Raw genomic sequence first — 12,227 nt, 5'->3', positions numbered from 1 at the left:
CTCTTTTAAAAAATCACAGTGGTTATATTCACTCACAATCAATAAGAAGGAGATACGGCTGCCTAACAAAGAACTGATATTGCTTTCCACTTGAAAATTAAGTAATTTTTTTTTTTTTTAAATGGGAGGATGAACTTTTCTGGAAGCATGAAAATACATAGTCAATATATATTTTTATATCTGAAAAGAGGTAAAAATAATCATTTCGTATATTATAAACCAAGAAAGTAGACAAAATTGTGGCTGATGGGGAATACCATTAGCCCTAGCTAGTTTAAAATTGGGTTAAAAATTCTGATAAACGTGGGCGCCTGGGTGGCTCAGTCTGTTAAGCGGCTGCCTTCAGCTCAGGTCATGATCCTGGAGTCCCGGGATCGAGTCCCGCATCGGGCTCCCTGCTCAGCGGGGGGTCTGCTTCTCCCTCTGACCCTCCCCCCTCTCATGCTCTCTCTCTCTCTCATTCTCTCTCTCTCAAATAAATAAATAAAATCTTTAAAAAAAAAAATTCTGATAAACGTGAATCTAAATGGTTAGCACTTCTGTTTCCTATAAGCTTCCTACCCCTCTTTGGTTGGCTAGAGTAGAATAAGGTGGAGATAGGGAGGCAGTAAAGAATACTGGGGCCACGATGTGTCTTATTTTCAGCCCCAAGATGCACAAGAAATCTTCAATTAAATTTCCAATTCCTTTAGAAATAGATACACATTATATTTAATATCATACAACTCCTCAATAATAATTTTTTTGTTTTTGGAATGGCGGACCAATGGCGGTAGCAGACCAATACCGCCTAAAAACTAATAATCCTGCTATAACAGGATTTTAAATGCCACCCCTCGTTTTTACTAATTCTAAAAGTAATAAAGACACAAAATCAATGTGTAAATGAAAAAGAGGAAAGTGAAAGTCATTCATATTTGGGATAGAGGTCAGGGACAGAGAAAGGGTCATGGAGGGAATGAGGGTCAGGGATGCCAGGTGCATACAATGACAATCAGCTAGCGACAGTGAGGCTATGTTCAAGGGCCAAGATGGCTGAGTCAACAAGCTCATTCCAGCACTGCATTCAGCTTGAGAGGCTCTGGTGCCTTGTGCCAGAGTCTGGGCCCCAAATCTATGAGCTCATTACCCACTCTGACGGTCCACACTTCCTCTTCATGGCACAAGGGCCCACAAGGCCTAGGCCGGGTGGGCCCAGATGGGACAGAGTGATGTGGGGGAGGCACCAAGGAGAGCGGAGAGCCTAAGCCTGGGCAATGGGTGAGCAGGAAGAGGACTGAGGAGAGAAGCCTGGAACATGCCCCCCACCAGGAGGAGGCCTGAGAGGGATTCGGGAAGGACTGGTCTGAGGTGAAAGAAGATCACAGGCAAGTGAGAGAATAACTAGTTTCAAGGAAGAAGATGGAGACAGAAACTGGGACAAAACTACAACAAAGCCCACAGGATGAGCAGTGGACTAGGCCCTTGGATCTCACTTGATTGTTGCTCTGAAAATAACATTTCCTGCTGAAAGTTATACATACTCATTGCAGAAATATCTGGAAGAAAAGTACAAAGAAGGAAATTATAATTACCCATAAACTCATCATATAGAATGGTTAATTCTGTTCCAGCATTATAAAGTTAAAAGTTTATGTGTATGAATGAATGGAAGGGAGTCTCTTGCCCTTTTCTCTATAAAAAGGAATGTATGTGTATGTACGTATGGGTGTGTGTGTATAAATAAATATACGTACATATAATGTGTGTGTATATGCATGTATGTAACACAAGTGGGATCACAGATTATCAAGTTTTCTTTATCCACTATAATGCAAACTCTTCCCTATATTATTAGATGTTCTTCAAATTAATTTCTCTTAACAGCTGAATAATATTCTGCTGTGTGGAAATGTCATTATATATTTAATTGTTCAGTAGCTATCTGACTGAATACTGTTTTTTAGGTTGGATATGTAGGTTTGTTGCTGCCCCCATCTTGGGGGGTACAGTTTTCAATAATGAAAACTCACCACCTGTTTTGTGATTTGGGGTAATCTCTGATTCTGTGTCTTCATCTGTAAACCGAGAATAATAATACCTGCTTTATCCATGTCCTGGTTTTGCCATGGATCAAGGGTACAGGATATTTCATTGTTCTTAGGACTTTACCGTTGTTCGACTTGGTGGCCGAGGAGGCCACAGAAGAGCTGGGAAAAGCTGAGGGAGAGGGAATGGTCTGGGAGTGGAGGTGCTGAGCTGAGGGGCCTCCTGGCCAGTGAGGAGGAGAGGCCCAGAAGCCCTGCAAAGCAGGATTCTTGCTTGGGAGAGAGGACCGGGCGAGACTGCAGCTTTGGGAATTTTTGGCTTTGCGCCAGGAGAACGGATGGTGTCTCCAAATGAAAGTGTATTGTCAGAAAAGACCAGGCTGAGGGCTCAGCCTGAGGAGACATAGGAAGAAAGCATTAATGATGGACACAGGAGAAGCAATGGAGGAAGGGTGCAGGAAAACCAGGATTATATATAGTTGCAGAAGTCAAAAGGAAAAAAAAAGTCAAGAAATTATTGTTGAATTCCCATCGGATACTGCTCTGGGCTCTCTAAAATTTGACTCTGTATTAACTGTTTCACTGAGATTGAGTCACTGAATTATGAAGTTAAATCCTAAGGGTAGAAATGTTAACAAAGATGAACAAATTTCTCTGTTTCCTTACAAAAACAGTCCATCTAACCAAAGATAAAAAAACATAATTGGAGAACTAGACGTCAATAAATCTCTCCCTGAAGCTGGTAGCTATTAAACTCAAAAGTAAATTAACCTTTGCAATTGTCACTGGGCATCTATAAAACCTAGTAAATACGTTTTGGCTATTAAAAAATATAAAAATCCTCTGAGGGCTCTGTGTAGGGCTTTCCTGACTGTGGGGGAGGAGTGCACCAGGCAGAAGGGTGAGGCCTGGTGTGGGCCTGTGGTGACCTGACTTCTGGGCAGATGTGCCTGGTGGGGAGGGGGTAGCAAGAACCCAGGACAAAGTGTTGGAAGGACACAGAGCAGGGGTCCCTTTGATATCCCAACATCCAGAATAACTGATCCTTTTTAAAAAATTATGTATGTCTTCTGGGAAGGACAGAGGAACCAGAGGATCTGGCCTCCAGTTCTAGTTCTGATACCACCTGGCAACACAACCAGTTTTTAGTGTCCCCAAGAAAACACAGAAGGGGGGCTTTTGTTCTCTTAAAAAGCCCACTCCCTCCCCAAATAAAGCTCCCTTGCATCTTTTCAGGATTGCTTTTTGGCTTCGGAAAAGCACATCTATTCTTAGGGCTCAATCTAATTTTCTTCTTTGTACTGTTTTTTTTTTTTTTTTTACATATTCTACCATGAGTTTGCATTCCTTTGGTCAGAAACTAACGTTACTAAAAGGCAGCAAGTAAGAGATTGCCCTGGACATCCAAACCCCAGTCATCTAGCTCTGGATCTCGACTTCTCTTCACTGTGAGGCAGGATCATCCTTGAGTTTTCGCTTATCCTCGAATCCAACGGGTCACCATGCCCTGGGAATTCTATATTGGAGATGATTTAATGCTGGAGTGGGGGGAAAAAGTGACTGAGGACCCAGCTTAAGTACACTCAGATAAAAGGAATGTTTGTCTGTCTTCAGCACCTCTCCTGACTCTGCTTTTCAATCCTTCTCTCGTCTCAGTGTTTGCTACATTCACTACATACAGCTACGTCCCATGGCTCTGGAGATATGCACAACTGCAGAGCCCTTCTATGACCTTCTCTCCCTGGCAGGAGCTTTGTGCCCCTCTTCCCATCTTCCCTCCCAAACCACCCTTCACCAGCTCTAGCCAACCCTTGCCTATGTGCTATTGGGCTAATGCAGGTATTGTCTGCTGCTTAACACAGGGCCTTCTGGAGATGGAATGTCGTAACAGAAGGAGCCTCATGAAGGAACCTGATAGTCAGGGTTCTGGGCCCGGTGGGAGCTGGTTGGGGATACAAAGGAGCCTGGTGGTATCCATCCACTTAACTACCTAATCTACCTCATACAAGAGCAGTTGGAATTAGCCTGACTTCATATCCACTGACAAGCTACACATCCCAGAGCAAGTTACTTAACCTCTCTATGCTTCAGTTTCCCAGTTTATAAAATGAAGTTACTTCTAGTACCCATCCCAGAAGGCTGGTATAAGGGTTAAATAGCATATAAACAATCAATCCAGTCTCGAACACATTGTATGTGCTTAGTTAACATGAAATAAGTAAAATTCAAAACATCACTATTATTTTGCATTCCATAGTAGCCCTCTGGGACTGGACTCTGGCTGGCAAAGACCATCCTCACAGTTTCTCATCTTGTTTGATATTTGCCACAATTTCTTAAACCCCACGTCCTCTCCTCTATCACCCCAACCCCAGTCTTCTCTCCCTGACTGTCTCAGTGTTATCCTCAGGAAACCAAGGAAGCGGACTGGAACGTGGTAGACAGAGCTGCTGCCAAGGCCTGCCCTGCAGACGGCCCCATCATCTCCCTCCCATGTTCTATGCCAAAATTTCTGTTTACCTTCCCAGCATAACCCACAGGCCCCAGATTAGGCTCGCTGGATGTGCATACTCACCAGAACAGCCCTTGACAGAATTTCCTCCCACGCATGAAATTGGATGCCTTTACTATAAAAATATCAACTAGGAATCTCCATAAAACTACGTATCACCAAAATGTTTCCTTTCAGGGTTAGAACAGTTTCACAGAAAGCATATTTTACTTTTTTTTTTTTTTAAAGATTTTATTTATTTATTTGACACAGAGAGACACAGCGAGAGAGGGAACACAAGCAGAGGGAGTGGGAGAGGGAGAAGCAGGCTTCCCGCCGAGCAGGGAGCCCAATATGGGGCTCGATCCCAGGACCCTGATATCATGACCTGAGCCAAAGGCAGACACTTAATGACTGAGCCACCCAGGCGCCCCACATATTTTACTTTTGAGAAGAGACCCTACAAGCTAGCAGCTGCTCCTGCGGTTTTTTGACAGTTTAAACCAGTATTTGGACACGGCCAAAGTGTCTCCTCTTTTTTTCTGGAGAACCGAGTTACAAAATACTGGTTTCTATTAGGGTGTGTCTAGCACTTTCTGTGCCGCCAAGCCTTCCATTTTTATAGTCTGCACACTAGATTTTCCATGAACAGGCTCAAATTTATTCCCAGGCAATGATGTTTAGGAAACCCAGTAGGAACGTGAAGACTGTTTAAGGCAGCATCAGAATTTGGACCATGCAACTGCTTAAAAAACTCCATTTCTGATGTATAAAAAAGTAATCAATTTTTTGGCATGCCTTAATACATGTGGGGGACAAGGGTACTCGCTCTCCTTATATGTTTTCTTAGATTAGGTTGTTAGAGGAAACTTGTTTTTTAAATTCTTCTCTATCCTTTATTTCTATACTTGCACAGAATACAGCCCAAACACCCACCTACACAGGCATTTTACATAGAGTTGGAAGCCAAGTGACTGAAAAAAACAAAACCAAATTATGTATATAGTGTCTTTATAGAGATCTGCATGTGAATTTAAGTGGGAGCCAATGGTAACTCTGGAGGAAAAGGAACCAGTTAGAGGAGAGTGCTAACGGAAAGTGTGACTATAATTTGGTTTTGCTGACAAATAAAAAAACAGGTGCCGTATTTTTTAAGAGAAAAATAGCATAAGAAATAGGGCTTTATATTTACACACTCACACATATTCTCATTCTATCTCTAGAAACTTACACGTTGGCTACAAGCACCACCACGACACCCAATTTTCCTTTTTGAGTATGACAGCTCCCTTGTCCCACCAATCCACTGGGGAGATCCCCACTGGGTCAGGCCAAGCTCCTCACAGGCTCTCGGCCTTGCCAACTTCTCTTTCTTCTCCCCCCATCTAAATCTTTCACTCCTTCAAGGCTACCCTCAAGGCCCATCTCCTCCATGAAGCCTCCCCACCAGAACTCCAAACCACAATGCCCCATGCTCCAAATCCTACAGCATTTACTGCTGATGCCACCCAGTCTGGCAGATTCAGTTTTGGGTGGCTGTTTTCTCTCCCCAACACAGCTGCAAATTTCTAGAGGGCAGGGTCCCATCAAATTCCATTTTTCAATGCCACCAGAGCACCCTGTACCCCTCTGAACACAAAACAGATGATCAGCCAATATCTCTTGGATTGACTGGATTGAACAAGTGGGTGCAGAACTATGAGGTCTAGAATGGCTAATTTCATCTGGCAATCTAAACTGTCCTAGTGAGGTCTAGATAAAATGTACAGCTCAACAACTATCCCCTGAGCTTTGCCGGTAGACAGGGCTGCCATCCCTAATGAACCATTCCTGAAGAATTCTGGGGACCACCTGCGGGGGATGTTGTGATATACTGCCCTGGTTCCTCCTGGAGAATGAACGGCCAAGCATGCTGCAAGCTGCTGGGGGCTGGCAGATAGCCCAAGCTGCACCCAAGCTCACAGCCTGTTCCTTGGGATGGCCTGCATCTATGACTGACTGACCACTGTACAAGGGGACATGAAGGCCTGGCCCCGAACCCCGACTCAGAACAGTTCCGAAGGGCTACTCTAGCTCCAGAGCTGGAGGCTATCGTTGGGTGTGCATTGCAGCTCAACTTTTCACTTTGCCCAGTCCAGCGTCCCTCCCCTCTCCATTCCTTTCCCAAATAAACCCACTGCATGCCGACCTCTATCACAGAGTCTGCTTCCTGGGGAACCAGCCTACAACAGCATCCATCCATCCATCCATAAACACGCATACCTCGTTTGGTTGCACTTCGCAGATTTTTTTTTTTTTTTTCCTGAACTGAAGGTTTGTGGCAACCCTGGTGGAGCAAGTCTAGCAGTGCCATCTTCCCAACAGCATTTGCTCACTTCATGTCTCTGTGTCACATTTTGGTAACTTTTGCAATATTTCAAACTTTTAAATTATTATTAACATTTGTTATGGCGATCTGTGGTCAGCGATTATGGCTCACTAAAGCTCAGATTATGGTATTTTTTAGCAATAAAGTATTATTTTTTAAAATTTTTCTGAGGGGGGGATGGGACAAAGAAAAAATCTTAAGCAGGCTTCACACCCAGCGCAGAGCCCCACGTGGGGCTCCATCTCACCACCCTTAGATCATGACCTGAGCTGAAACCAAGAGTCGGACACTTAACTGACGAGGCACCCAGGCACCCTGGCAATAAAGTATTTTTAAATTAAGGTATGTAAATTGTTTTTTAAAGATATCATGCAATTGCACACTTAAGAGACTATGATACAGTGTAAATGTAATTTTCATATGCATTGGGGAACCTAAAAATTCACTGGACTACCTTTATTACAATATTTGCTTTATTGCAGTGGTCTGGAACTGAACCTGCAATATCTCTGAGCTATGCCTGTATTCACTTATCCATGCAGGCATGCATCCAGCCAGCCAGCCAGCCAGCCAGAAACCTACTAGTGTGTTCAGGATCCATCGTGTTGGTGGGAGGTGATACAGGTGAAAATGACCCAATCCTTGCCCTTAGGGAGCTAACAATCCAGTACAAGAGATGAGATATGTACAAGAATAACCATAAAGCACACAATGGAAAGTGGCTGTTATTAAGACAACACAGATTTGGCCGGGGTATAGTCCCAGGGCCAGGGGGTCAGGAGTCTTCATGCACTGGTGTAAGGCTGTGGCCATTGGTATATGTGTCCTATCTCTCCATCTGATCTTAAGCCCTGGAAGACAGAATGGACAGTGTCCTTACCTCTCTGCCTTCCCCATACTTTTCTAACACAGGGTCCCAGACAGTAAAAGAAATCTTAAAACACTGAAGCAAAACAAAATACTGAAGGAAAGCTTTGGCAGTTCCACCGTATAGGAAAGGTTTCTGGCTGTCTGGTCTTTCAGTGCAGAGTTCCCACGAGGCTCCTCACGATACGCATTCATTTATTATGCCCATAAAATCTCAGGAACATCAAAGCACAAGACAAGGTCCTGACCCCTTAAAGCAGTCACAGGACACTGTGTGGACAAGGCAGAGGCCCCTGAAAACGTCCACAAACAGGAACAAGACACGGGACAGTGACTAACAGGCAAGTGATACCTCATCCCCAGATGGTCTCCGTCCCAGGTTGGCCAGCCCATCAACTGTCAATCTTTCAGTCAACAAAGGTTATTCAACAGTCTCCATGAGGAATCTAACAATGAGAATCAACCAGCTACAGAACCTCACAGTCCCCTGAAGCCAGTGCCCTAACATGGTTTATTTTTACAGGAGAAAACGCCTTTAAGCAAAACATCACCGCTAAGTGCCTGATGGAAAGAAGGGGGGGCTGGGAAGCCTGGGTGGGGGAGTCCACCTCCCGCATTTCCCTGCCCTCACCCCAACTCAACACGCCACTCTCCTTTCACTCTCCCTCTCCTTGCACTGCTTTTATACAGTCTGTCAGCAACTTCTGTTGTCTGCTTCTCTGAAATGGCACTTGCATCCTTCCTCTTCTGCCTCGCCTTAGCGTTACCACTTGCTCCGATACCGTGGCCACCCATGGTCACCGAGGCTCCAAGCTGGGCAGTCCCACACTCCATGTCTGTCAGATGTGGCTCCTGCAAACCCAGCTCTCGGTCAGTCTTGTCTCTGCACAACAGTCAGCTCAACAGGGGCTCCTCTGGCATCTCAGGACCAGTCACTAAGACCCTCTTCTATGTGGCCCTCCCTCCACTCCTGTAACTTTATTTCCCAGTACTCCCTAGTATATGCCCTCCACTCCAGTAACCCCCTTGCTTATTTGTGCCTTTGCTCAAGTGGTGTCTGACTTCTGGAACACCTTTCCTCTTCTTGGCCACCTATTGAATCCTACCCACTTGAATCCTACCTCCCTAATCTACCTTGCCACTTTGTTCCCATGAACCAAGCTTAGGACCTAGGCGATGGGAGAGATGGCAAAGGCAGGGTTAGGGGCCTGCTTTTTTTCCCATTTCTTTTACTGTTTTGAAGCTCCCCTACCACATCTCGACTCCATTGCATGGAAATGCTTTTCTGTAGCACTTGCCCAGCTGTGAAGCCCCACCAGCTTGAATGCCCTGGACCATCTAGCTGTGGGTGGAAGGAGCTTGTTTGCCCTCAGCTGGGTAGACTATCTTTGTCTTAAAAGCCAAAAAGGGAAAAAGCTGACACTGCTAATGTTTACTCACTTGTTGCTTCTTAGGAAAGACTCTTAATCACTGTCAAGTTAATATACCAAGTGCTAGGATTTCTGAGAGATGGATGGTGGGTTTGCCAAACGATAGACTGCCAAGTTGGGTCTCTGGAATGAATCCAGTGTTCCATAAACCCTGCCTCTTTCCTAATCATAGAAAGAACCCCAAATGACAGAAAGGCAGAGTAGAGTTTCAGGCAGCAGAATGACATAGAAGCATCATCCTATGCTTCCGGAAAAACAGAAAATGCAGCTCGAGACAAATTTCATCTCCCCCCTTCACCTTCATATGCAGAGGGCTGCATTGCTTGATGAGTGCACTGCAGGCACTGGGGAGATCTTCGGAAAAGTCTCTTGAAAGGGGTATAGTAAAGAGCAGGTGGTCCTCGGAGACTTTCTCACTCTTCTGCCAATTTGTAACTGGGAAGGTGACTGAGATGGGTAAAAATGGAAGGGGAATGATGAGGACTTCCTGGGCCTACTGCTACCTTGAAGGAAAATGGTTCACTGGTTGGGAAGGGTTACCTTCTCTTCTTTTATTTGAAATGGCATGAAAGTGGTTATCTCCAAGTTAGCCGGTGGGTTGGATAAGGGGTTCTCTGCTTTGTACAACTTTACCTAGAGCTAAAGGAAAAGGGGTGTGAAAATAGTAGTTTTGAATGTCCTCATCTTCATGCCTTGAGCTGGCAGATGAGGAGGATAAGAAGAGGTAAAGATAACCTCCTCCAAACCAACAAACAAACACACATACAAACACACCTGCGTGTACACCCACACACCCACACACATACCCCAGAGAGAATGAGAGAATGAAAAAGAGAAAATTCAAAACAAACCTGCTCAGGCAATTACATTAATATGATAATAATGACAATAATACTAATTGTGTTACACATGCCTACTGATCTACATTTTATAAAGCACTGGGGTATATTATTTAGCAGTATTCTTATAACAAATAATCCAGTCAGGTGATAAACAACATAGCAGCTACCATGTACTGAATGATTACCGGGAACACTTTTCATGTGGTGTTTTATTTAATCCTCACAACCTCCTCGTGGTACTAGTACTATCCCCATTTTACAGAGGGAGAAACAGGTTTGGAGAGGTTAAGTAACTTGCCCAACAGGTAGAGAATGAAACCTAGGTCTTTCTGATTCCAGAGTCCAGGCTCTTGACCTTAATAGGGTACATGTCATGGCAGGGCTTTTTTTTTTTTTTTTGCAAGTTCAAGAAGGGAAGGCCACTCAGGAGGATGCAGCCCTTACATCTCAACTCCCTAAGAGGTAGGTACACACACACACACGATGAATACTCGAAGAGGTCCCACTTCTCTGTTGTCCCCAGTTACAAATGCATCCAGCTTGCACAGATACAGGTCCACAGATGAAGGCCTCATTCCTTAGAGAAAGGTCAACCCCTAAGGATAACATACCTGTCATTTAACCTGTATCTGAAGTTGCAACAAGGGTTTCCATTTGACAGGATGCAGCTACAGCAAGGCAATGAATTAGCATCTAGTTCTGAAGCTTTGCCACGAAAAATAGTTTAAGACTGAGAATAATGAGATGGAATGCCATTTAGAAGAATGGCTCGTGATAGTCAATTAAATGTTCAGCTTGGGAGATTCATGCGCACACAGAAAAGAAGAAATGACTGTAGAAAACAGCAAGGTGCAAACACATGGTGACAGCTCACAGAGTTGGCTGTCCTATTCTTCACAGGACCCATCTGACCTCAGTGGTCAGTGCAGAGGCCTGACACAAATGGACATGCACACATCCGGGATACTCTGGGCTGGGCAGGCTTGGGGGAGAAGAAACAGGACCCTTGAGAACTCCTTCCCTCCCCTTTCACCCAAGCACCAACTCTTCTGGAGTATCTCCTCCCCCTTCTTCTCCTCCCTCCTCTTTCTCTAAGCTTCCTTCTCCTCTCCTTCAAACATCAACCTGCATAAGAGATCTGAGGGTGGGGTGGGGACAGCATGTTAGTTCCTGGGATTTTGAGACAGTAAAGTGTCAAGGTCAGCAGCCCCCCCCCACCACACCCCAGTTTTCCAGATACACTTTTTTAAAAAAAGATTTTATTTTTTGACAGAGAGAGAGACAGTGAGAGAGGGAACACAAGCAGGGGGAGTGGGAAAGAGAGAAGCAGCTCCCCGCCCCCAGCAGGGAGCCTAATGCGGGGCTAGGACCCTGGGATCATGACCTGAGCAGAAGGCGGATGCTTAACGACTGAGCCACCCAGGCGCCCCTCCAGGTATACTTAGATACACACACAAACTGGAACTTTAAAAAGATGTTAGGAGATCCGCAAGACCCCTGTGAAACAAAATCTTGGTGCTTCCTAGCCACAGAAACATACAAGTAGGCAAAGGGCTCAGGTTAGTTATCTCCACACCTACCGCACAAAGGAGGTGGCCCTTGCACACAAACGGGAATCCTCAACACAGGCATCTTGGTAATGCCACCCTTCCTCTTGGCCAGCCTCATTTCTTCCCCCCCACTCAAAAAGGTATTGACCACAGCCGCCCTGCGAGAGGCTGAGGGGTACTGTATAGTAGATAGGGAATCCTATCCTTCAAGTAGACCTTGGCTACTCCCTGCTGTGAGACATGGGTAAGCCACTTAGCCTCTCTGGGCTTCTGTAAAATGGAACTAATGACCACCTGGCTAGATGCTGTGAAGATTAAGGGGAATCATCTATGTAGGGCCTTTGGCACAGTGCCTGGCGCTGTTCTGCCTGGTTCCTGAGCCCACGCCTGGGCTGATAGTGCCTCCTGGCACTTGGTCCCCACTCTCAAGATGCTGGTGTGACATAGGGAAGAGTGGGGACTAGTCTAGGACCTCGGGTCTGTACCAGGAGGGTCCCAGCCCTCAGGTCACATGTCTGCCGGCCGGCCGCGGCTAGCCTTCAGGGCCCCTAGGGTCCCGGGAGCCGGGGACAGGTGGGGAGGGCGATCAGGTCTCCGGTGTGTGGGCCCGTGGGCGGCGGGTGGAGCCGGCCTGTGGAGGTGGGCAGAGCCC

At 45.6% G+C, this 12,227-nt stretch overlaps 1 protein-coding gene across 2 annotated transcripts in view; it reads right to left on the bottom strand.

The window, feature by feature from the left end:
• The window catches only part of TNFAIP8L3 (TNF alpha induced protein 8 like 3), a 42,902-nt gene that overhangs the window by 29,538 nt on the left and 1,137 nt on the right, over positions 1–12,227 (bottom strand). The window lies entirely within an intron of this gene.

The sequence above is a fragment of the Mirounga angustirostris genome, unplaced genomic scaffold, assembly GCF_029215605.1.
Source record: "Mirounga angustirostris isolate CCGP_5_RB_7025 unplaced genomic scaffold, mMirAng1.0.hap1 SCAF_9, whole genome shotgun sequence".
Taxonomy (NCBI): Eukaryota; Metazoa; Chordata; class Mammalia; order Carnivora; family Phocidae; genus Mirounga; species Mirounga angustirostris.
Note: the sequence above shows the minus strand (reverse complement) of the source record. Positions and strands in the feature narration are given on the sequence as shown.